A 25943-nucleotide genomic window follows, 5' to 3' on the forward strand; every position below is an offset into this window, starting at 1 on the left:
AGGTGTCCCATGACCAAACGTGTTCCTTTCTAGACTCCATAAGGACACATGCTGGGCAGAGTGGAATGAAGACTGATAAATCTAGGTTTAGACTGAGGATGTTTGATTCCCCCTTAAATGTTTGCCTGGGATTGTCCAAGAGGTCTCTAATTTTTTTTTCTTTTTCCTTCTAAAGGAAACGATGAGAGGAAAGAGATGGAAGGAAAACAAGAGTACAATCTTCAAAGCAGATTTCACTCTGGTGTAATGACATTAGTGGGTGATGATGTAATGGGAAAAGATTTGGAGCCAATTTCTGGTGCTGGAGGCCAACAAGCAGCTCTATACCTCAACAGGAACTCTTAAGTACTAGGAAGCAGTATGATCTTGGAGGTTCTGGAGGGAATTAAAGTGAAGAGTGTTGAATCACAGTTGAAATGACTAGATAAAATCTTTAGTCCTCAATAACCAAGTATGGTCCTCTCAGCTCAGGTCCCATGACATTTTCATTCATCACCGTATGCACAGGGTCTATACACTATTCTCTTACATATACTGAGATCAAAGAAATCTAAGCAACCTAAAGAAGTTTATTTTTAAGAGATCTTACAAGGTACTGATTACAGTGAAGAGAGACGCTAACCTTTTATTTTTATTTTTTAAAAGATTTTATTTATTTATTTGAGAGAGAGAGAGCACAAGCTGGGGGTGGGTGGGTAGAGGCTCTCCCCTGAGCAGGGAGGGAGCCCATGCGGGGCTCGATCCCGGGACTCAGGGATCGTGACCTGAACTGAAGGCAGACGCTTAACCAACTGAGCCACCCAGGTGTCCCTCAAGCAAAAGATTTTATGAAAACAAACTGGTGTTCTCAATATTTTCTGACTGAGGCTCAGGATTAAAATAATGAAACCTAATGAGCAAACAAATTTTGCTCACTAAACACCCCAACAAGCTAAAAAATATAGACCAACCTTAGTTAATCTTACCACTCTGACTTTAGTAATTAAATACATTAATTGCAACTAAGTTGATTTTGCTACAGAAATGGCCTATTCATAACATCTACAGCCCACGGAATATACGCCAGATCCATTTTCTAGGGTAACGAGAAGGTATGTATTTGAAAGTAGAAAGACTAATACTTCAGGATCCTTTTTTTTTTTTGAGAGAGAGAGAGCGAGACAGCATGAGCAGGGGGAGGGGCAGAGGGAAAGGGAAAAGCAGACTCCCGGATGAGCCCAGAGCCCAAAGTTGGGGCTTGATCCTAGGATCCTGAGATCATGACCTGAGCCAAAGTCAGATGCTCAACTGAATGAATGAGCCAGGCACCCCTACGATCCTTTTTATTCCATGTTAAATTGCTACCTCTATCACAGGACAAAGCTATTTATATACAGTTGACAACAAAACTGCCTTAAGACCAAGTGCATTGCTTTAGATCACTCATGAAACATGCAGCATAGGGGCACCTGGATGACTCAGTCAGTTAAGCATCCAACTCTTGATCTCAGCTCAGGTCTTGATCTCAGGGTCATGAGTTCAAGCCCCACACTGGGCTCCACACCGGGCATGGAGCCTACTTTAAACAAACACAACAACAACAAAAACAGGTGAATTTTGGGGTGCCTGGGTGGCGCAGTTAAGCATCTGACACTTAGTTTCAGCTCAGGCCCTGATCTCAGGGTCGTGAGATATAGAGCCCTATACCAGGCTCCACGCTCAGCAGGGAGTCTGCTTGAGAGCCTCCCTCCCTCTCCCTCTGCCCCTCCCGCTCGTGCTCTCTAAAATAAATCCATCAATCTTAAAAAAAGAAACATGCAGCATACAATTTCCCAGATTTCATTCATTATTAGACTTATCATTCATGTTAATTACTTTATATTTAAATAAGATGTCTGTTTAACTGTTTAATAAAGATGAAAGGATCAGATGAAGTATCGAATGGTTGTTGCCAGAAATAATCTCAACTCCCAATATCTATTAATTTATCTGCTTTTAAAAAGTTTGCTTTGCAAAGCTAGAAAGGGAAGACTCAAAGTCCATCACAAAAAGGCTGTTTCTCCAATGCTCAACTCAACTGCCATCTGTCCACAAGTCTTCTCTAAACATCCCCATCCGGACATGATCACTCCTTCCTGTGAACCTTCAGAGCCCTTGATCTGCACCTCTTTCTGCCATCACCATATTATCTTGTATGATCATTATTTATGTGTGTGTCTTATCATATTTCCCCTTCTGGTTTACAAGCTCCTTGTGGGTAGGACCTGAATATGATTCATCTCTGGATCTCTCAGAGTCTAGCACACAGTCTGAGTGATTACTCCTGAATGAAGGGGCAAGAGAGTTGCTAGGTACGGCCTTTCTGAGAAAAAGAGGTCTCTTGGAAAGGCTGGCCCTGAAATAGACTTAACGGGATTGCCTCACAACCAAAGGAAGTGGCTGGTTATAGAAGTTATTCTGGGAAGCTCAGAATAAATGAGGTTCTCTCTGGGCCTTTAAAATAAGAAGGACAACAATCAGAAATCCACCTGAAACTGACTCACTGAAGTGAATTTAAGATAAAAGGACAGGATAGGAAGGCCACAACGCGCCCCCCATCCCCCACGCCCTGAAGTTGCAAGGCAGACTGTTTACTGGAAACATGGGTGCATACCACTCCTGAGTATAAATCTTTGAAAGACAGAACTTTCTCAGAAAGGTGACCAGGACAGACTAGTAAAGCTTGAAAAATTAATGACAAAAGGTAAGTAGAAGGAGGGCAAATACCTCTGCTTGGCCATTCATTAGCAGGAAAATAAGGAGAAAATCATGGAGGAGATAAGATGATTCAATCAGATCATTCAAGGATGGAAAAATCTAGCTGTCACTCTAATATCCAGTTACTCTTTATCATTGATGAAGAAAGAAAAAGACCTAAACAGTTTTCAAAACATCTTAGAAGCAGAGTGCTCCTCTTTTAAAGATCCTGGAAATCTTTCAAGCTCTTGCTCTTGAGCAGGTACCATGGCTCACCAAATCCTCCCCTCAGTGATACACTCAGACACGAAACAGGATTTATCAAAGTGATCAACCTCATAAAATACAAAGCAATATAAGATTTTAGTGCAATATTCCCTGGTTTCTAAAACTCTGTACCATTAGACTATAGCTCTCTTTTCTTGGCATATACCTCACCAAACCCACTATACAGTCTTTGAAATAACTGAAACCAAACAGATGTTGTTGGGAGATAATACCTAAAACCCTAACATATCTGTTCAAGGAAAAAAGTCAAAGAAAGTTCCCCTGAAATGAAACCCAATCCTTGACCAACGCTGCTTCCTATTAAAGTACTAGAGCTGACCCAGTCCAGGAAATCAGGTTTCACCTAAAAACAACACTCTCATTGTCAAATGCAAGCAAATATATCCTAGTCCAGTTTTGACTGAAAAATCTAAACACTGGTACCATGTTTCCCTTTAATGACCATCCCCCCCGCATAATCCAACTTGCAGCCTTTAGACCACAAGCAACCCCAATCATTCCTGTGTATCTCCCTATGTTCAAAGCACCCATCTTCTTCACTCCCTTTGTGACTCGCATTTTGATCATGTCTTCCTGTCATTAGATGATATGCTTTTTATTTTGCCCAACTGGCAGCACTTTCACATGCATTTTATTATGTTCCAGTACTGTTAAAGTATTTATTGAAGTTAGTTCCAGGTTTATTTGAATTAGCCAAAACTGTTGGGATGTTATATTTCAAGTGGTGAGTGAGAGATACAGAGAAAGAAAGGCTATTAACATGAATAACTAGATGGATAAGAAAGGGGTAGGATTTAAGCTTATTTGTGCTTGCCATTTTAGATATTCTTCCACACTACAAAGAAAAGTGTAAATGAAATTTGAGAACTAAGACTTCTGAAACAAAACAATTCCACTAACAGACAATTTGGTTCCAATGTTTGTACAGATGGACCTAAGGACATATGCCATTATCAACCACGGCTAAAGAGCATTTCAAGACTTAAGGAGGCATATGTTCTCTACAATAAAACCAATCTCAAATCGACAATTTCAGGAGAAAAATAGCACTACTCTGGAAACTAAAAGACCTGTGTTTGTGAACTGGCCTTTCATTCCACTAAGCCACTCCAGGAGCAATGTATACTGAACAAATATGCCAAAGGGGTGGTCTGGTATGGAAGACCTTCACTTGACCACTTGAGGATGCAATAAATGAATGAATACAAAAGAAGGCAGGGTGATTAGAGAGAAAAGAGAGGTCAGCAGTCTTTAAGCTCATCTACTTAATCATGCAAGAAAGCACTAAGCTTAGTGCCAGAAACCTTACTACTTAAGTTCTAAACCCTTACATAACTGGATCCCAGCTAGTCAAACTCACTGGTTTTGTGGTTTTATACCCACCACTATAAGAATGAATAACATAGCCTGACTGGAGACCGTTTTCCCCAACCCTGATTAATGCCAAGTTCAATGTTTGAGGGTATGTCTGTGTCTAGCTCCGAAAAGCTAAGTATGAAGTTGTTTTTCAAACTGCCTACTGGAAGAACCATGCTTCCCAAAAGACTAAGGGTTGGAACTAGCTGCACATTATTCTCCCTAAAGATCTATTCACAAGGACACATTTTTAAATTGGCAGCAGAAACGTTTTTCCTTCAAAAACAAAAACATGTTTCTGTTTGCTATCTACTACAACATAATCTTTTAAACAAGGGCCAGATCATAGTACAGTTATAAATGGAAAAACTTGAAGGCATAGCAACCGGTATAAGCATAATTAAACTGATAGGAAAGCATGAACAGAACACTTTTAAGATCTGTTTCTGTGGAAGAGAAAATGATATGTAAACATCTTACTTCACATACTTTCTTCCTCATTTGGTCATTCATGTTCAACTTAAACCACCCCTGCATATATGACAGCAATAAGACACTATTTTGTGTGACAGAGGAAAAAATCAAGTATTTCAGTGGAGTCCTCCTAAAGCAAGGGTCTGGGAATGAGAGCCCACAGACCAAAATCGGGCCTGCAGTCTGTTCGCATAAATTAAGTTTTATTGGAAGACTGCACCCTCATTCACTGACACTGCTGAAGGCTGCTCTCACGCTACAACAGTATAGTTGAAGAGTTACAACATAAACTGTATGACTTGCAAGCCAAAAGTATCATCTGGCCCTTTATTAAAAAAAAGGATCGGGGGGCGCCTGGGTGGCTCAGTTGGTTAAGCGACTGCCTTCGGCTCAGGTCATGATCCTGGAGTCCCGGGATCGAGTCCCGCATCGGGCTCCCTGCTCGGCAGGGAGTCTGCTTCTCCCTCTGCCCTCTTCCCTCTCGTGCTGTCTCTCATTCTCTCTCTCAAATAAATAAATAAATATCTTAAAAAAGGATCAGGTAACATTCAGAACACAGGTCTAAACTGTTAAGTGTTTTCTTTCACTGAATCCTTCCATGCCAGAAGAGGTGTTACCCCTCATTTACTGATGCGGCACCTGAGCAGCGGCGGCTGCGAAGCTTGCCCTACAGCACACAGCTGTTACACAGCTCCCTCACCTGTTCAGCCTCCATGAGGAGTGAGCTGGGCCAGCCCCCTCTGCCCCAAAGGAGTATCTGTTAATCTCTTTGACTCTCCAACCTAGTAAGTAGTGAATAAATTCTTGCAGGAAGAATGGTGAGTTACTGGTTTTTCAGGCTCTGAGCCTGAAAGAGAATTCTGACTTGAGCTGGAGACAGAAATAGTGCCAGTAGCCTGAGTTAAACTGTATCCTAAAACAAAGAGGCATTTTGCCTACTAGATCCCTTCTCAGATTTAGAAATCCTGAGAATCACCTCTTCCTGCTTCTGGCAGGATCCTGTATTTGTGCGTGCCCAGGAGAAGTGAGAAGTGTGATTCTGAAGAATGTTTCGATGCCAACTTAAGAGCTGTAGAGTTTACAAAAAATACTTGTCACATACATTACCCGCAACTGATCTTCACTCAGCTCAGGGATAAAGATATCAGTATTATTCCAATTTTACAAATAAAAAAGCTAAGGATTGGTTACTTGCTCAAGGGCACAATATAGTAAATGGTGGAGTCGGAAACACAAAGGCTCTACAATTCTGTTCTTGCCTTATTATAACTCGTTCATTCTCCCTTTTTGCACTGTTTTAAGGTTTGCATATATTCAAACTCTTCAGAGAGACGAGCAGTCTTGGCTGGGACCAATGACTCAAATCCTTAACCCAAAAGATAATTTTTATCCACTTCCTCCCATCATCTCTGTGACAGTAATAGAAAATGCTAATGGCACTCCTATCTACTATCATATAAACATCCTCTTCTTATTTCTGTTGTCTCTTTCCAAGCTCTGTCGCTTTTTTCTTTCCTATTTTATCCTTCCCCTTTGCATGTCTCCAGGTCCGTCAGTAGCACCTATAAATACTCAGTTGTGAACAGTGGGGGGCAGTAAAGTACAGGGAAATACATAAAGAAAATGGACTGGACCTAGAGGTTCTTACTCTCTGGCTACTAACTTGCTATGTTTACGATCTTAGGCAAATCACTTAACTTCTTAGGGCCTCTGTTCACCTGTAGGAGCACCTCACAGGGCAGCTGCAACACACAAATAGGAAAATACATGCTGGAAAGCCTTGAAAAATACGAAATGCCATACAAGTGCCAGATGGTATATCATCTTCACTGCTGAGAGCAAGGCAAGACACCTACTCTTGGCCTGAATGGTCTCAAGCAGAGCACCAAGCCCAAAGACCGATCTCCCTTAGGTACTGTAGCAAGTAACCCAACTCGTTTCTTCCTCTAATTCAGACTTTGTTGTTAACGTAATTTCTAAGAGTCCAGGCTTCAGATGCATGGAAACAAATACACAGAAATCTTTTCCCATCTCTCTTATAAGCATGAAATAAATTGTAAAGCCCTTTAAACTGTTAAATTTAGAATGAGCGTACTCTTCCAAATAAGCAAAGAATTCAAACGGAAATAACTAGGAATGCTCCAAATTTTAATCCCCAGGAATGTCAATGACAATAGCTATGCAGGTTTTCCCTCCAGACTAATCCAAAAACATTTAAATTCCTAGAACATGTCTCCTTGGACATGTCAGACTTCTGTAAGCTGGGAGTGTGTGTGGCTGCTTTGTCCTTCAAAAGAAAATCTTGTTTGTTACATTAGGGGGCAGAAGAGACCAGGAGTCTAGGCAGCATCCACCCTACTTGGCCCTATCACCCAAGATAAAGATTCTGTTTTGAGCTCTGGAGTACAGCGAACATGTTCTGAAAGCAGGAACTGTTGAGACTATTTCATGGAATGAAACCAACCTTGTTAAGGTTTTTTGGGAATAGCACTGTTAAGCTTGCTTTTTACAGTACAACTATAACAAACTAAATATACATTCACTAATTAGTGGCCACTAAATTTTTTTTCTCCCCAAAAAACCATTCTCAGCACTCAATAAAATCTATTTCTACAATTAACATATTCACTTTCTTCAGACTTGTGTGACATATTATTATTTGGCACATTATTTCTTAAGCCTAAAATTTCCCTGCTCCTATGTTTTCCCCAGTTCTTACATAATTGTCTTTGTTTCTGGCACATCCTCAAGGGAAACATTCCTTGCTCATAGTAGGAATTCAACACAAATCTACAGAATACAAGCTCCTCAAGAACTATTTTAAGACCCCAAGTATCTTTGGCCTCACTCTGGCTTTTCTCTGAAATGTTCATATGGGGAAATCCCTTCTGAAGTACCTGTACCCGGCTGTGCAATAACCTTTGTGCAGTAATCCAATAGAAAAGTCAAAAAAGAATACGGAAGGAGAGAAAGCTGTTCTTCTTCAGAAAATGCGCCACGAATGTAGATAATTATCTAAATCATAGACTCCACTGGAAAATGGGAGATTGTGCTGATGAGTTAATCCATCTAAACACGGGGGGGGGCAAAGAATTCTCAAAAACCTGCGGGTGTAAGAATGTCAATGAGCTTGGTTGTATTGGTTTGGCTGTATGGATTCTGCTGATTCACAGACACACTGAATTCTGCCCTCTGCGTAGTGTCTTTTATGGTTGCCTTAAATGCTGAAAGGAAGGAAGGAAATGAGAAGAAACAAATCAAATCCTCCAAGCCAAACGAGCACTACACCTCCTACCTCCATGTATAATAGCTGTCAGGAGCTCAGTGTAAAGACTACTTCAAAGAGGGCGAAGCAACTGAGATGGTTATGCTAATCGTTTACACCTGTACATGCTTTACACTTCGTACAGGAGCTCTCTTTCCACCATCTCATTTGTTTTTCACTACATACACAGCACAGGTACTAATACTCCCATCTGATAAAGATACTCCATCCAGATGGACTGAGGGTCTTGGGAGGTCACAGGACAAGCACGTGCCAGAGGTGGAATGAAACCCCACATGCCTGGATTCTCCATTCTGCGCTCTTTTTTTTTTTTTAAGATTTTTTTTTTATTTATTTGACAGAGAGAGACACAGCGAGAGAGGGAACACAAGCAGGGGGAGGGGGAGAGGGAGAAGCAGGCTTCCCGTGGAGCAGGGAGCCCGATGTGGGACTCGATCCCGGGACTCCAGGATCATGACCTGAGCCGAAGGCAGTCGCTTAACCGACTGAGCCACCCAGGCGCCCCCTCCATTCTGCGCTCTTAAACCACATGTTCTCCTCCCTCCATAGAATTAATTACTCAACAGAGGACCCAAAACTTAAGAACGTATGGCTCTTTGAAGCCTGCAACATTAAGTCCATCAAGCCTTTTACCTTTAGTTTTCCTGATCATTCTCCTGGAAAAAGTACTCCAGAAGGCCAAGGTGCCAGATTCTTACACATTTCAAAGTGGAAAGCTTAAGGTTTTCAAGCTTGTTAAAGCTATAGTTGCACACAGGACTGGGAGTCGGAGTTATCTGGTCACCAACCAAGAGTGATGATGAAAAGGTTTGGTAGATCAAGTTCACTCTTTGGGGGCCTGGTGATGGGAAGTCACTCTATCTTTTCCCTTTAGTTCAAAGGAATAGCCTTAGCCAACCCCCCTTGTTGGAGATGTTTCCATAGGTGCACACTCACAGGAGGAATCATCTGGCTCAATACCATGCAGTGTTTCAAAATTATAGCTATTGCCACATTGTGAACACGGTGACAATGTTATTTTTATTATGCAGTCATTGCTCCAAGAAATCAGCATTCCTTTGTTCTAACTACCTCACTAGGGGTAAGGCAAGTATTATAAATCACAGCTAGGAAATATAAAGCAAATGATTATTTAAGAACACCATGACTCATTTAAAAATGCCAATCTCCGCAGTTCCAGATAAGAACACAAATCTAGCAGCTGCCCAAATGTGTGTGCATCTGCACAACTAAGGAACACCACAGGACAACTAACACCAACTCTAACCTCTTATCTATGGGGGGAAAGTTCGTGAAATACTTACCTGACCTCAGTGAATTTAGGATTCAGGAAAGACAATTTCCCACCACACTCACTGGTGGTACTCATTTAGTACCTATCTATTTCTACTATGCTTTTCTTTTTTAAGATTTTATTTTTTGACAGAGAGAGAGAGAGAGAGATAGTGAGAGAGGGAACACAAGCAGGGGGAGTGGGAGAGGGAGAAGCAGGCCTCCCACCGAGCAGGGAGCCTGATGCGGGGCTCAATCCCGGGACCCTGGGATCATGACCTGAGCCGAAGGCAGATGCTTAAACACTGAGCCACCCAGGCGCCCCCTACTATGCTTTATTCTGAAAAGAAAGATGGCCGTGTTTGACCAAAAAAACTTAAAATATAATTCAGTTTGACTATATATTTGCTCCTTTTATGATCAACCTGCTTAGTCACTTCATGTAAGATTATATGTGAACTCTGGGCGGAAAAAAGTATGTGTCTCCTTTTTCGGGAAGAGCAGCACACACAGGCAAAGGGGAGGCGGAAGGAAGAATTAGTCCTATTAGACAGACATAGCTATAGCTTGTTTTTCACAGGCAGTAACAAGGTGCAGTGCAAAGAACACAGGGCTTATGTCACTAGGCTCTGCCTCTCATTTCCTCACCCACAAAATGGGGATAATAATCTTCTGCCTACTTACCTTAGATAAATACTAAGTGAGAGAATAAATATAAAATCACTCCATTAACTATAAAGTACTATTTCGTATAAACATTACATACTATTACATTGTTTAACTACCTTCAAGGGTAGCTTCATGGGTATTTGGCCAGTTAATTAATTACCAGGAGAGAAATAATCATGGAATTCAGGATATAAATAATCAATCAGGTAGAGTGGCTGGAAATTTACCACTCTTCTCTAGTGAAAAGTTTATTACCTTTATTTTAGATTGAGGATAATTACAACATACCTAGTCTAGAAACTAAATATACATGCCTTATATTAAAAATTCTGCTAAATCCTACAGATGAGGCTATCCTATTCCTGGTAATTTATATTGTATGCTGCTCAGCCATGTTATCATGATCATGTGGCTATATATTACTTGCTAAGCAAATGCCGTCAAATTCCTACATGTGTATTTTTGCTTCATGCAGAGGCTGCCGTTTGAGACTTTATAAAGCTAACACCAGTGAAGATTAAGCCCAATGCAACTCAGAAAAAAAACCCCAGCTTTTCCACTGGATGGAGGTGTGTGTGTGTGTATATACTTAAAACTTAAATAAGAAAGCTTAAAGCTTTACATACACACGTATAAAGAAACATATATAACTAATTTCAAGGAACTACAAGGTAACATTTCAAGGAAATATTTGTACATTTTCAGAACAAGTGAAGGCTACCAGATTTTAGGGCAGTATTTCTAATCTTCTACATATCAAGGCACACACTGAAAATGTTAATATTAGTTTTCTGAATACTCAACCCATGGGCTGATACCGATGCCCTCATTCCATTTAACTTGTCACAAGATCATGTATCATGCATGGTGCTCTAAGTATTCTGAGAAAAATGTGGGCTAACAGTGATACCTTACTTTGTTATGTAGGCCTGAATTAGGGAAGTTATAGATATTCTGCAGTTTTAACTAAACTAACATTCAAAAAAATGAGTAAGTAGCTTCAGAGTAAAGAATACTCTACATGGGAGCTCCAACTCAGATGAAAGGGGTGCACAATCAAAAAAGCTTACAGAACACTGACCTAGGGGCACCTGCGTGGCTCAGTTGGTTAAGCATCTGGCCTTCGGCTCAGGTCATGATCCCAGAGTCCTGGGATCAAGCCCCACATCAGGCTCCCCGCTTGCCAGGAAGCCTGCTTCTCCCTCTGCCTCTGCCTGCCGCTCCCCCTGCTTGTGCTCTGTCTGTCAAATAAATAAATAAAATCTTTAAAAAGAAAAAAAAAAAAAAAACAAAAAACACTGACCTAGAAGACTCCACCATGTTCATTTCTACATGTCTCAACTTAAGGGTCCAACTTTTTTTGTGTTTCCAATTTTGACACAAAGCTTCATTCTTCCGGTCCTTCTGTCCATTCTCTCTCCCTTGATTCCCTCCCATCTATTCCCCAGGTTCAGCTATAATCTCTATAGCTTAAATTCCAAATATACATTACCAATTCTGCTTTTCTCCAGCCCTGCAAGCTGGACATCTCCAACTGGAAAGCTGCCCAGAATTCAAACTCAAGCTCCATGTGTCCAAAATCTTCTTTCCCCAAACCTGCTCCTTCTAACTTTTCAGTTTCTATCCTCCAGTCACCTAGGCTTAAAACCTCAGAGTCATCATGGACTCTGTTCAATTCTCATCAACTTCTAGAATCTGTAGTAACAGTGTCCAACAGTGTCCATCTCCTGACCTTTCTTCATATGGTCACTATCTCTGTTCAGGTCCTCATCATCTTCATATAGTTAACAAAAATGACTATGATGATGATGATAATAGCTAACACGCGTTTAATGCTGGGTGCCAGGTACAGTTCTAAGTCCTTTGCATTGCTCTTCCTTTCCACCCTCGTAACAATTAAGGGTTGTGAACCTGGTATGTGAACTCACTGCATTGTTCACTGTTTCTGGTGTCTTCTACTCAAATTCTGCTTATCTCTACAGAATGATGCTACTAAATCTTATAAAAGCACATCTCTGATAATGCCACATCAACCTATTACCCAAAATCTTCAACATTCAACAGTTCACCTATGTCAACAGAGACAGTTCAAATTTCTTAACCTGACAGTCACAGCTGACCCCAACTTACTTCTCCAGACTTCTTTGTTTTTGCACTCCCTCCTGTCCCTAACTCATCTCCTTATATGCTCTAAGCACACTGGGTCATTTACTGCTCTCTTCAGCACATGCTGCACTTTTTGAATCATGACCTTGCTCCTCCTTTCCCTGTGCCTAAAGTGCCCTTGTCCCTACCTCCCTGAGTCTAACGCCCAGCTACTCTGCCTTCCTTCATTCCTAAGTCAAAAGTAAGGATCTCCCTTCCTCTGAATTCTGTGTCCTTTGGTTGTACTTTCCGTATCAGTTTCACATACTTGATATATATCCTCTGTCTCCCGTTAGATCCTGGAGTAAAATTTTATTTGTACACATTTTTGAAGTCTCCACACATAAGACATGCGTATGTGTGGTGAATTAGTAAAAGGAAATGTAAAGCATCCACCTTCAGTATTTTCTCCTAGGTAAGAACTATACAGCTTAGGAAGATAAAGGAAAAATTCATTTTATCTGGGTATTTCCAATCAAGCAGGTCTTGCTTTAGTTTTCTATGTAAATGAAATGATGAAGACAGACCAAATGATAGTACTTCCAAGAAAAAAGGTAACCAAGTGAATCAGCATTGCTGTTTGCTGTGGTTTGTCTCTTTTCTTCCTTTGAACTAAGGAACACAAGGTCACAAGCTATGTTATGCCACTTTAAAGTTAAACATTTACTACATGGCTTTTTTTCTTTAGTTCTGCCTTTACACTGGAATTTACCTTCATTTCTTATCCTTCAACTGCCCTTTTTCACTACAGAGTGCAGCGCTGTAACTTATAGTAAACATTCTAAACAGAGGAAAACTTTTGGTCATGTATTGAACAGTGAGGTGTGGCTTTGACGGGAAGATAAGGGTGACAATACAGACAGAATGTGACCAAGTTTTAAAGGTCTGGGCCCAATACTGACGAGACAGCAGAGAGAAGAGGTTAAAAAGAAAACGAAGCTTCTGGGAGATGCAGACGCAAGGAAGATACTATCCAGCTAGGTCTACGCTACTTTTCAGACACAGTACACCTCAGCACCTACACATCACATAAGATGCATATCATTCAAGCTCTCACTCTTTCAGTAAATTGTAACTTTAGTTCAAATATATGAAGGTGGTAAAAAGAAATCCAACTACAAAAAAAAAAAACTTTAAAAGGTTCAAGTAGTTTATGGTCTATCAGAGAATATGCAAATGAGAACAAAACCAAACACACACGTGCAGAAACACAACTACTTTGTTGGTGGTAAAGATTAAAGTCAACATAGTTAAAATATTATTTAGGGAGTATATAGACAATGATTTCTATTTCAGTCTTGTCAAATGCTTAAAATGAGTTTATGAAATACCAGCTGGCTTAAGGACTCACTTGAAGAACCAGGCCCGAACTTGTTTGGGAGTTAGCTTGCTCTTGAGGTGTATTAACAACCACCACCACCAAAAAACAAAACAAAACAAAACAAAACCCCAACTGGCATGCAGGTGTTGTGTTTGTATACCTTAGTTTACTTCCTTGTAATATATAAAAGTAACCCAGCTCTCTGGGACACCTCAGCCAGGTGGGCACCATTAACTTCCTAGCTGATTCTCTGCTTTCTAAATAAGCCAGTTGGCTGAGGCAAGAAATCTTCAGATCCCAAAAGGGACTGTAAGTCTGCTGCAGCAGACTTTCTAACCAACAGACTCCACATGGAGACTTCTGAACCACTTCCATGGCCCATTTTCTGTTCCTTCTGTGTTCAAATAGCAAACCTGTATGGATGTACCAAAAGGAAGAGAAATATGAAAAATAAAAAGTAAAAACCACCTAGAGGAATAAAAGAAACCTGGAATGAACTAAGTAGGAGATGAATCTCTGAATTTGCATAGGCCAGCCATTAAAAAGCTGAAAGATTGGGGCACCTAACCTTTCTGGGCCTCAACTTCCCCACTTTACAAGAAGGGAAGTAGACTAGATCCCTAGATGATTTCCATCAGCTGAACTTAAGAGTATAATAGCTCTGTATGCATATATTATTGGGGCCAGAATAGACCAAAATAACTCCATTCGTGAAGACCATGTATAAATGATTAGCTTTAAGAATACTTTTGGGGTTACTGAAGCCTCCATGAAAGTATATACCTTCTCTAAAAGGAGACCTCATCTTGTTTTAGGAACAAAAAGCTCACAGTGACCATGACTGCTGTTTTCAAACATACACATCCCAGGAAGCGGACTTTTATGTGGAGAGGCCAATTCCAATTTTGCCAAATCTTATTCTGTGTGAATGATTCCTTCAATGCATAGAAAGGAGACAGACATCAATGCTGAGTGACCACGCCTGATAGGAAGTGACTTAATAGGACAGGAAATCAAATAGATCACAAAATATCCACCCCCACCCCAGGGGAAGAAAAAAAAGTCCTAAAAATAGATGACACCAGGCATGTAAAATGGGTAAGAAATCCCCATGGGTTTCCACCATTTATCTTGGAAATGTATCTCACAATATGTATCAGCTATGTGGCATTCATGCTAGTGTTTATATTTTGATGCAACCAATTATTTTTTTCTTTATCCCAACATTTACTTGCTTACTACTACTCTGCAAACTGTAACTACCTCCCAAGTTTGAAAACTGACCAAAAAAATATGACCACAAAGCAAACAAAAAAACGGCTCCAGTTTATAAATATTTGTTGCACAAACTAAAAATGAACCTCTGCTTAGTAAACATCTGCAACTATTAGAACTTACCTGCATTATAACACAAATCTCAGTACCCAATCAGAACTGGTTCCCAGTTTTTATTCTGAGAGGCTCCTAAATCTAGTAAGGGTTTTTAAAAACTCAGCATTCCCATTTCATCTTATTCTTAGACACTCTTAATTTTTGACAAAGGGGTTAAAATTCTTTCATCATAGGCATCCTGGTAAGGGAAGGTTTGATGGTCTCAACAAATGAATTACATAGGGTCATGTCAGCACAAACGAGAATATGCATGTGAAGGCATGTGGAACCATGTTTAAAAAGAGATGTGTCAGGTTTAAGGAAACTCCTTGGTAAACATATTAAAATACTGGCATTTCTTTTCTTTGATGCGCCACCTATCTTCGTATTTAACCCCTACCCCCCCAATAGTCTGGATTAATAGCAACTAATATTTATGTAGCAATTCACAATTTGCAAAGCACTTTGACTACATGATCTCATTTGAGACTCACCACTAAATAGGAAGGTGCTATTTTTAGGTCCCATTTTTACATGTGAGGAAGCTGACACTAAATGGCTGACTTGCCCAAGCTCACAAAGCTGGTGATAGCTGAATGGAACCTGAACACAGGTCTCCTGACTTTAAATGGCCTGCTTTTGCTACCACACCATGCTGCCTCAAATACTGTAATCAGAGTATAAATAAATGCCCAAATCTAAGACCCCATCTAAGTCATCCCCACCCACACACACCCACCCCTAGTCTAAGTTCTAGTTAGCTGTGGAAGGTCCTATGCTCCTTATGGAAGCAGAGTTTTCTTCATTTTTCTGGAAAACATTTATCTGGCTAATGTGTTAAATAAGGAGATCATATAAACACCATTCGGCATATACTGGAAGATATCTTAGTCACCAGGGGTTCTGCATAGGCATGCCTATGTGCATTTTTCCAGGTAGTGGGTCAGATTCTCAGAGTCCATGACTCTGAAAAGGTTAAGAACCCAAGCCAGAGGCAATGGCTAGAGATCTTTCCAAGTAGCGAAATCCACAAAGTTCTCAAAGAGTTTTAATCAAGGCCTCATACTGTGCCCCACTTACCTTTCTGCCTTCCCTGCTCCAGGCCTTCTCCCAGGCTAAAAGAGTCATTCGGTATCTACATCTGTTTTTTAAATCGTACATAAAACATGGAGCAACTGAGAACATATAAATCAATGACTTATAAAAAATAAATTTAAATTATCTGTTAAAGTGTAATCCTTAACACATACTCCTTTCTCTTATGATTTAACTTCCCAGAATGACAGTTTTCTTACCATAAGCATTCCAATTCCCTCAAAGAAGTTTTACAAACATAACTGCTTTGAACTCTTGAAATGCCATTCTTCACTAAGAACCCTCTAGATTACACAGAAGACAAGGTAGCGTGCAAGGAATTCTGAATCTGTTAGGCAGTTCACTCAACTATCATACCAAAGGATTTAGAATTTTTTTGCTGGGGGAAGGAACAGAGAAGAGTGGGAGAGAGAATGAATGCAGCCCTATTGTCTTACTGCTTGAAAACTCCTAATCTGAATCTATAACATATTCCTACTAACCACTCGACTTGAACATCAGAAGTACAGTCTCTTTTCATCTTAAATAGAGCTTTTCAGTCTAAATCTGTATAAACAAACTTTGTCCTTCCATCTTTCAACTCCTCAGCAGTTTTTCAAGGTCACTTTTGCGAGCAACGACAGAGGCCTGCATCGAGGAACTTTGACTGCTACACCACTCATTTGAAGAGCCCCAAATCTAAACCCCTATGGATCCTCTCTGGTAAATCCTTTACACAAGGGGAAGCCAGGGGAAGGCAATCAACACCCTCCAAACTTCTCCTCTACTAAGGCCTGCTCCTTTTCCCTACCCAGAGACTGAGTACTGCTGGCTCACTGCTCCACGCTGAGTCTGCTGCAGAAATGTTCCAATGACCTTCATTCCATATTTTCAAATAAGAAGAAAACAAAGAATTGCTTTTTAAAATCAAGTGTATTATAGATATTAGTACATGGGACAGAAGAGTTCACTATTCACAAAACCTGGCTGGTTACTGATTAGCAACCAGCATTAGCTTTGTATCCCTAAAAGAGGGGAAAATATTATCAAGGGCAAAAGATAGGGTGCCTGTACTCTTAACTTTCCTATTCACAAAATGCAGGTAAATTAGGATTCAAAATATTTCATACAGAAAAATGAAAAGCACTTTGCTCACATTTTTAAAGAACTAAACCAATGCCTGACAAAATGTGTGAAACTGGTAGAAAAAGATTTGCTCTTTTCACTGCCAATATAGTGGAAAAGTATGTTTCTCACCAACATTCTAAACTAGAATGTGTATTTTAAAACAAAGACTGTTACTTAATTACTGGTACGTATTAGAATAGAAGCAGACAGGTAAATCAAGAAAGTTACGGGAGAATTTCACATAGGCATGTGGGCCTTCACCATTAGAACCTGCATCCATGCAAACCGTATTTTCACACAAATTTAGAACATCAATGGTGTTGCTTCCACCTCTGAAAACACAGATGTCAACAAAGTGCATGGAAACAGAAGTCTTACAACAACTCAGCTTATTCTGTAGGAAAGCTTCAGTGCACTTGAACAAAGGAAAATTATTTGGAAAACAGTTAAGTTTACCCAATGCAAAGAGAAAGTGCTTTGCTTCTGTGTGTCCCTGAAAAATGATTAGCCTTTCTTCATGTACCTGATCTTGTCAATACTCAACTAGGAAAAGAAATTCTAGGTGAAGGGCATGCAAAATCTAAACAGAGCCAAGGTATTCTAGGTGCACCAAAAGGTATGCATGGAATGTAAAGTGGCCATTTTCTGAAACAGTGCAACTTGTCTACACTCTCTGAAGCTAAACAGTTTCTACCATTTTAACACAAAACAAAGAATTAAACTTACCGGGAACTGCATTAATTTTACATGTAGTTATTTATATCTCCACGGACAGGGAGAATTTAAGTCACTCCTAGCCCTCCCCCCCAAAAGGACGGAGGAAACAAAAGGCAGCAGGAGATGCAGAAACCTGAGTCTGGAATGTCCACTCCAGTGAAAACCCGAACAGCTGTCCCCCCACCCCCCAGCAAACTATTCGCCATTTTTCTTTGTCTTTCAGCTGACCCCTGCCTCAGTGAAAAACTCCGAGGCTCCAATGAAGCCCTGCAGCCTCCTTCCACTTTAACAGTCAAAGGCATTCAATCTAGCATGCTATTTGACACCAAACCTTGCCTCCAGAGTGGTCCCATTGGCTGAGCTCCTTTATCAGCTAAGAACACAAAGCCATGATTGGCTGTTCACGTCATCAGTTACCTCCTTTGTACACTTCCTGTTTTAAAGTTACCTTGAGAAGCAGAACAGGGGTCAGATTCAGACTTCAAATTACAGGGAACTTAAGGCTTGGAAATGCCTGGCAAATGCACACAGCAGACGCACTAGGGCCTCTTGTGTTTCCAAAACAGAGGAAACTGCAAATTTACAATGTTCTTAAAATCACACGAAAGGGTTGTTACAGTTCCCACCCAAAGGATTTCTTATTGGCTGTCAGAGTTCCACTTAAAAAATTTAAGGTAACTTAACTGCTTCTGATTGGCCATCAAAGATGTCTGTAAGATATTGCTACAGTATCCTATGGCAGTAAACCAGAGAAGCAATGTGCCTAAGATCGGAAAGTTGTGACTTAACTATCCAGTTTTCTCAAGCATTAACAGAAGAAAAAGCAAACCGGGTGGGCTCATCCAACAGCTCCAAAGAAAATGTGACCTCTTTACAGTAACAAAGAGTGATAACAATGGCCATACAATAGCTTGTAGGATTTCTAAAAAGGCATCTGTCATTATGTCCCTGGTAATTTTGAAAGCACGTTATTAGTACTAGTTTGAAACACAAACTAATCTAAATAGGAAAATTCTGGAGTAATATAAGAAGGTAGTGACAGAGATGGTGGCATTTCCAAAAGGTCTACCAGGAACCCGAGAGGGAAATACAATGATGGGGGGGGGGAACTGGCAGAGATAGAACACCAATGACTATTGTTTAAAGCTCATTACAGTTTGATGGATTTATTATTTAGGATGGTCATAAAAAATGATTAGCTTTTAATATTACAGTGTTGATATCACAGACAATAAACTTTTTACCACATTTTCAAGAATAAGTAACAGGGATGATCTCAGGATAGACAGTGCAAGTACTGCAGTTACTGAAGACATTCTGGGGTGCTGAAGTTTACTGCGGTGGTCAAAGATTTGCTTATGGATTTTGGGCCCAACTGTTGAGGTTTTAAAGAGGAGCCTCCTAATATGGTGAAAATGAATTAACATGTCTTTTTTCTTTTCTTTTTACAGAATATTCAAATAGAAACATCGCACTATTACCAAAGGCCTTTAACAGTCTCCTTAGATCTGCTTCCTCCCTTGAAACCAAGTATTCCAGGACTAAACAACACAACTGTTTTGCCAGGGGAAGGAGACCTTCTCTAGAAATACCTCGGCTGACCCTACATGCAAAGTCATCATGGGCATATGCAGGGATTTGGTAGCGCCCTGAAACAGAAGCAAGGTGGTCCTTCTAATCGCTTTGCCATACTAACTTCTCTATACACATTCTACTCATTTCTCACATTGAAATGAATTAATTTCATCATGATTAGTGCCAGGTTCTATGCTAGGTATGTTACAGACTTTCCCCCTCTAATCCTCACTATCCGCTTTTATATGTGAGAAAGAGTGAAGGAGAACTTTGACAAGTGGCTCCTAACCATACACTGAGGATGCAAACTCAGGTCCCACCTAAGGTGCTATTCTTTCTATTGTACCACAATGCTGATACCGAGACATGGGGCACCTCAGGGCACAGCCAAGGAAATTCTTAGGGGTCACATATATGTAGAGGTAGCATAAACTATTACACCCAACTTCATTAATTTAAAAATCAGAAATCTGACTGATGTTGAGCTTGATCTCTTGGTTGGAGACCTAGCTAAGTATGTGACAAAATAGCACCCTTTCCTTAAAGCCCTAAAGCTACTAGAAGGGACTGTCTCTCTTCTATCTCCAGCATACCCTGCAACCCTGCAGAAAGCAACTCCTGAGCCATAAAAGGCAGTGTGGGAGGACTACCAGCTGCTACAAAAAATCTCCCCCATGCCTTTTACCACCAATCCAGGCTGAAATTTGGTTCTTGTCCCAAATGCCCATCCTTGACTCTGTGTTTGATGTACCCGATTAAACCAAACATGTCCCTTAATACTCTGTGAAGGTCTTTGGTGTAGTTTTTACTAGTTCTTGGAAAGTTTGCCAGAAAACCACTTCAACCCCTATTTCTTTTCCTTTTTTAAAGATTTATTTATTTGAGAGAGAGAGGGAGACAGCATGGGGAAGGAGGAGAGGGAGAGAGAAACTTAAGCAGACTCTGCACTGAGCACGGAGCCCTACTTGGGGCTCTATCTCACAACCCTGAGGACACGACCTGAGCTGAAACCAAGAATCAGACACTTAACCAACTGAGCCACCCAGGCGCCCCTCAACCCCTATTTCTCATCAACAGCCACCTTACTATAATTCAAGCTACAAGTGGGAAGAGAACTGAAGTTATCCTAGAATTTCCATCTGGCAGCCTGACCCATTTACTTACTATTGCTTTCTCCTCTCTAGCCTACACTGTGGACTAAGAGCCTCATGGGATCTCTGGGATTCCAACTCACATTCTTCCCTGGTCCTGGATCTCAGCAGCCCTCCAAACCAGACAACTGCGTCGTCTGCCCTAAAAAACACCCAGATCACTATGAGGCAAATCGAAGGCCTCTGATTAAGTGGTTCAAGCTTAAATACTCTCAAAGTAGGCAAAGTGGGAACTGATGCTCTTGGTCAGAAAATTCTATGACCCTGGCCAAGTTACTTAACCATCTCTGAGCTCCCTTCATGTATAAAATGGAAGAAAATAACACCAACCCATGGGAATGTTGAGGCTTAAATGACAAGGTAAAGCACTCAGCATTAATACCTAGCATGTGGTAGGTACTCAATATCTAAATATACACTTGACTATAGCACTTATCACACATTATAATTACTTTCAACCATGTCTCTATTACCAGAGGAGGGCTTCCTGAAGACAGCGGCTGTGTTTTGTTTATATCCACATATATCCCCAGTGTTCAGTACAGAGGTATATCTCAAACACAACCTTAGCCATAGTGTCAACGAAATAACAAGGAGTAGTGGGGATTGAGGACAACTGGAGAGTGCATGTCCCATCTAAAGGGGCAGCCATTGTTCAGCTCCAACTGACAAATGCCATGGAGGAACACTAGTCCACTGCAGCAAGAGCTTCAAAACCAATCAAAGAAGCAAAAGCCAGATCCTGAACACAAAAAGGTGATGCTAGAACAGCTCCTGATCTGCCATCCTGAGGAATGACTGAAGGACCAGCGTTATGGCAGAAGTTGGCCCTAACCACCATGACAATTCTTGTCAAGTACAAAGTCTTGCTCAGTCCCCCAGATAACCTAATCTTGGAGGTTATACTGTATCACATCAGAAGCATAATTAGCAGCAAAGATATTGGGCTCTTCAGTGCCCTAAACAAACATTTTACTGATGGTACCCCTAACTGATTTCTTTGGACTTAGTGAAGTAAGTAAACCTGGAAGCCCCAAGAAATATCAGAGAACCTCTAAAAAAAATGAACTTTTCATATGTTGTGATGTGAACACAAAGCCATATTCATTTGAATATTAAATACATTGTATGACTTCTTACATACTAAGCTGATGAGAGATATATATACCAGTTTTGTACTGATGTTGTGATAGGTTAAGGGAATGGGGTATTTTTTTATGAATTCCTTTAATGCAACCACTCAGAATCAAACACTGTATTTTGCTTATGTAAATGAGAAACAAGGCTGAGTTAGTCTCCCAATATTAGATAACACTATACAAACTGTTTTGTAATCTTTTGCACTTAAAAAATGTTAACTTTCCATATCAAATATATATCTATATCATTTATAATTGGGTTATAGTCCATTGAATGGACCATAATCTTCAATCAGTTTTATATTAGTAACTTGTGTTTCCAATTTTTTTTTTTTACCTTTTGAATTTTTTGAGTATAGTTTTCACAATATTACACTAGTTTCAGGTGTGTAACACAATGATTCAACTTCTCTATGTTATGCTCACCACAAGTGTAGCTACCATCTGTCACCATACAACACTATTCCAGTATCATTGACTATATTCCCTATGCTGTGCCTTTCATTTCTGTGGTTTACTCATTCCATAACTGGAAGCCTGTATCTCCCACTCCATTTCAGCTATTCCATGCCCTCCTTGGCAACCATCAGGATGTTCTCTGTATTTATAGGTCTGATTATGCTTTTTTGTTGTTCATTTGTTTTGTTTTTTAGATTCCACATATGACTAAAATCATACAGTATTTGTCTTTCTCAGTTAGAGTTACTTCATTTAGCATAATATTCTCTAGGTCCATCCATGTTGTCACAAATGGCATAATCTCATTCTTTTATATGGCTATGTAATATTCCACTGTGTGTATGTGTGTGTGCGCGCGCGCACACGCGCGCACGCACACATCTTCCTACCCACTCGTCTATTGATGGACATTTAGGTTGCTTCCACATCTTGGCTATTGTAAATAATGCCAAGGCTACAATGAACATAGGGGTACATACATCTTTTTGAATCAGTGTTTTCATTTTCTTTGGGTAGATGCCCAGTAGTAGAATTACTGGATCATATGGTATTTCTATTTTTAATTTTTTGAGGAATCTCCATACTGTTTTCCACAGTGGCTGTACCAATTTATATTCCCACCAACAGCACACAAAGGTTCCTTTTTCTCCACATCCTTGCCAAGCTTATTTCTTGTCTTTTTAACTTTCTGACAGATGTAAGGTGATGTATCATTGTAGTTTTGATTTGCATTTTCCTGATGATTAGTGATGTTGAATACCTTTTCATGTGTCTGTTGGCCATCTGTATGTCTTCTTTGGAAAAATGTCTTACAAGTCCTCTGCCCATTTTTTAACTGGATTTTTTTTGGGTACTGAAATGTATAAGGTCTTCATATATTTTAGATATTAATCCCTCAATGTCTTCAATTTTAAAATATTGTAAACAGCATCACAGAGAACATCCATTATGCCCATTCCTTGTACCCTCATTATCCCTTCCAGAACCACTGCAATGGCTTCATAAATAGTATCATTTTGTCTGGTTAAAAAACAAAAAACAGGGGCGCCTGGGTGGCTCAGTTGGTTAAGTGACTGCCTTCGGCTCAGGTCATGATCCTGGAGTCCCGCATCGGGCTCCCTGCTCGGCAGGGAGCCTGCTTCTGCCTCTGACCCTCCCCCCTCTCATGTGCTCTCTCTCTCTCTCATTCTCTCTGTCTCAAATAAATAAATAAAATCTTAAAAAAAAAAAAAAAAATGAAAGCCAGATTGTTTTAATGTTAAATCTTTCCATTTTCAATTTTGGTTCGAATTTTTTAATCATAAGCAGATCAAAGAAAATTAAGGGCTGCCAGATTGTTCCTCCTGACCCGTATCTTTCACCTGACTTGGTCATGAACAACTATCAGTTATTTCCCAAACCAAATCCACCTTCAAGGTTTAAAAAAATGTATCAGGGACGCCTGGGTGGCTCAGTCGGTTAAGCCTCTGCCTTCAGCTCAGGTCATGATCCCAGGGTCCTGGGATCGAGTCCACATCGGGCTCCTTACTTAGCAAGGAGCCTGCTTCTCCCTCTGCCTGCTTCTGTCTCTCTCTCTCTCTGATAAATAAATAAAATCTTAAAAAAAAAAAAAAAAGTATCAACACATTTTCAAAAGAATCTGACAGAAGTTCTGAAGGTAATTTCCAAAGAAGTCCCAGAAATATTTTGAGCAATGACAGTATCATTAGAATAAGGAACACAGCGCTTCCTGATGCCCAGTAAATGGCTGCTCAATAAATTAATGAAGTGAACCAATAAATGAGACCTTAAGTGGATCATAAATTCTGAATTACTTGTTTTTAAAAAATAAATTATATTCTCCAAAGCATAAATTAAAACCAATGGGTGGAAAACTATTCTAGAAAACTATTCTGTTCTCTCAGAGCTGTCCAAAGATGGCACAAGCTGCCTCAGAAGCTATGGATGGGGTTGTTAGCACAGGCTGTTTGAACACTTGACAGGAATATGTGAAGACAAGATGAAAAAGAGCAGCCATGTGGAGAAGCAGAGGGAAAAAAAGCCCAGTCTTTGCAGCTAGACAGATTTAGATTCTAATCCCTCCTCACCTCTTTTTAGCTGAGTAACCTCAAACTAGTTACTTAACTCCGCTGAGGCCAATCTCCTAAACTATAAACCATCTTGCAAGGCTGTAAGGATTAGGGATACTTTCATTCATTCAATAAATACTTATGTGTAGGTATTGTGCTAGGTATTATGCTAAGATCTGGGGATCCTAAACAATACACAGTCCTGTCCTCAAGGAGACTAAAGTCTTTTATAACAAAAAAGAAAATTAAAATAGGCAATCATAGTGCTGTGTGTTAAGAGTTCCAACAGGAGGAAATGCATAGTACAAGACATAAGTAGATCCCCTAACCCAGGGCCTAACTAAATTTCAGGCTGGTCAGAGACAACTTCTTGGGGGATTTAAAACTGTAAAAAGAATAGGAACCTACTGAGACAGACAAGCAAACTGCATGTGCAAAGTCCTGGAGCTGACAGAAAGCATTACATTCCTGGAATGGCTCTAGTTTGATATGGCAGCAGCCCAGTGACAAAAGGCTAGAAGTTAACCTAGAAAAGTGAACAGGCCTGGACAAGACTAAGATACTAGAACTTTATTCTGAAGACAACAGTGAGCCACTGAAGAGCTTTATGCATGGGACTGGCACAATCAGAATTACCCTTTTAAAAGATCATTTCGGGTATAGTATGGAGAAGTAGACAGGGTGGGAGCATGACAGCTCCAGACAGATAGCAGGGAAAATAAGACCTTGTGTCATCTAGTTACTGGAAAATGTGGTAGTGCAGATGTTGAACAGATGAATGGGAAATATTAAGAAGATAAAAAATCATTAAGACCAGTGGTTAATAATACCTGTAGAATAACAACACTGTGACTGATAAATAGCAAGTGCTCTAAAAAATGGTACTGCTAGTATTATCGCTGATATTGGCAACTGGGTTAGATGACCTTTTGAAATCACATTCATCCCTAAGAGTCTCTGTGATTTTGGAGATATGTTGTATGTTCCCAGACAAATCCTTTCCCACCATTGGCCAAGCTGTCATATACAAAAAGATTCATTTTTTACTCATAAACTCTCTATACCAGAACTGTTCAACTGGGCCCCACTACACACTAGTCGTAACATGAAATGCTTATTAGATGTTCTCACAAACAGGGTTCCAGAACCAAATAAGTTCAAGAAACACTGCATTATGTATCCTCTCTCTTGAAGGGTCATAAGGACATCAACACACACACTCTGAATACTAATTCTGCAGTAAAGAAATGCATTTCACTTTAGACATCATTCTGTCAAGGATCCTTTTTCCAACTCCAGAGGACATTTAATACATTGTATAAGAACTAATGTTCAATGAAACAGCTTAAGAAATGCTGCTCTAAGCTGCCTTACAGATTTTAGTGGAATGAAGATTAGAGGCAACTCTATTCTGACCACTTTCCAAAATGGTTGGAGTTTTACACACATTATGGCATTTCCCTTTTAATTTAGTCCTACTGAAAATGACATTAAATATCACCATAAATAGCAATCCTCTGCCTCCCAAATTATCGCCAACCGAGTGTGCTTTGCTTTTTTAAAAGGCCACAACTTTGTCAGCTGATAATGAGCAAATTCTAAGCTACTTACCCTTCAGGGTACAGTAATAATTTTTAAGACAGTTAAAAATGACAAAGATGTTCAACTGTGCAGACTGCATGTACTTTCATTTTCCTCTTTTATGTGAATGATCATGCCACCAGTGAGGGGATG

The 25943-nt window shown here is 40.1% G+C and overlaps 1 protein-coding gene across 4 annotated transcripts in view; it reads right to left on the reverse strand.

Annotated features, from left to right (window-relative positions):
- Positions 1-25943, reverse strand: part of NFYC (nuclear transcription factor Y subunit gamma) — a 65578-nt gene that overhangs the window by 31474 nt on the left and 8161 nt on the right. The window contains exon 1 of one of the 4 annotated variants that reach the window (XM_035018881.1): positions 17826-20294. The exons of the other annotated variants lie outside the window; for them this stretch is intronic. The gene's annotated coding sequence lies outside the window, so the exon portion shown is untranslated. Of the gene's footprint in view, positions 1-17825; positions 20295-25943 lie in introns of those variants that run through there. 4 annotated transcript variants of the gene reach the window in all.

The sequence above is a fragment of the Mirounga leonina genome, unplaced genomic scaffold (assembly GCF_011800145.1).
Source record: "Mirounga leonina isolate KUSES-001 unplaced genomic scaffold, KU_Mleo_1.0 Mir_173, whole genome shotgun sequence".
In the NCBI taxonomy this organism is placed as follows: domain Eukaryota; kingdom Metazoa; phylum Chordata; class Mammalia; order Carnivora; family Phocidae; genus Mirounga; species Mirounga leonina.